This window comes from Sinocyclocheilus rhinocerous, unplaced genomic scaffold (assembly GCF_001515625.1).
Source record: "Sinocyclocheilus rhinocerous isolate Xijiao unplaced genomic scaffold, SAMN03320098_v1.1 C36463455, whole genome shotgun sequence".
Classification (NCBI taxonomy): domain Eukaryota; kingdom Metazoa; phylum Chordata; class Actinopteri; order Cypriniformes; family Cyprinidae; genus Sinocyclocheilus; species Sinocyclocheilus rhinocerous.
The window spans coordinates 1-1,163 of record NW_015781501.1 but is presented as its reverse complement, the minus strand read 5'-3'; the positions used below and the strand labels follow the sequence as shown (position 1 = coordinate 1,163).

General features: G+C 34.0%; 1 long non-coding RNA gene across 1 annotated transcript; it reads right to left on the bottom strand.

The window, feature by feature from the left end:
- Positions 1 to 218: 218 nt before the first annotated feature.
- Positions 219 to 1,163, bottom strand: LOC107736057 (uncharacterized). Its single transcript, XR_001639578.1, has 3 exons — positions 1,126 to 1,163; positions 685 to 827; positions 219 to 313 (listed from the first exon to the last, which is right to left on the bottom strand). It is a non-coding gene; the product is annotated as an uncharacterized LOC107736057 (long non-coding RNA).

Below are 1,163 nucleotides of genomic sequence, written 5' to 3'. Positions count from 1 at the left end.
AGAATAATTTAATTATTATTTATTGCCATTTTTACTTTCTTTAAAAAAAAAAAAAAAAAATCAGCAAAAAAAATTGTTTTGTCGTTTTCAGTGTTGGTATAGTTACTGTGATTTGCCTTCATAAAGCAGTATTGTGTCATTTTGGACACAAAACTTAATTAGGAAAGTTTAGGGCTGAGATACCAGATATCAACTAAATGAGACAACAGTGTACCTGGTCTCTGCATATTGTAATAAATGTTCTCTTGAAGAGAATGCAGAACTGAGTCGGAGAGCTTGTTGCGAAAGTATGGCTCTCAATATGCCCTGAATCCTGTAAAAGCAAGTGTAGGAAAGCAAAATTAGTCATTAGAAAAATTAAATAAATATAAAAGATTATGTTAAAGCATGAACCATCTGCCCCTGACAGCCTTTACTATTTAAAGCAGGTGTCAGAGACACTGCATGTACTCTTGTGCCAAGTACAGGCTTGTAAGTATCTTTTATATAATCATGTCTTTGGCAGTCAACTCTCATCAAAACATTAATTAGGAAGACAGTTATATCATATCAGTATATTTTGAGCCGAAAGAGACTTTTGAACACAGTGGATCACTTCATCTAGCAAACATCCTGACCGCAATTTGTGCAAGTAAGCATTACAGATGTTATCCACAGGCAGATTCTGAAAATTGCATCACTCACTTTGACACATTTTGCAGTGCATGGGGTTACAGTGGTTTTGTCGATACAGTTGCACTTTTGCTCTAATGCACACATGCCACCCTGAACAGCCTCAAACAACACTGGGTTCAAGTCCCCGTACTCTCCTGATGCTACTTCAATGACTAAACACAAAACAGAGGGGAAATGTATGACGCATGATATACTGGTGCCAAATTGATCATTGGTTATTGATTCTTTGTAATGTGAATAGACAGTTTTTTTTTCATCAAAATCACATTAATTGCAATTTCAAATATGTTCTATATTATCCTTAAAATCAACCAGATAGACATTAATTTTATGTATTTTTTTAAGAACCCGTAATACATTTTCTTTTCAGGATTCTTTGCTAAATAGAAAATGTTTAAAAGAACAGCATTTATTTGAAACGGAAATCTTTTGCATTAAAATCAAACTTACTGAAATCTGCAGGATTGTGGTATGTGGGACAGTGAAGA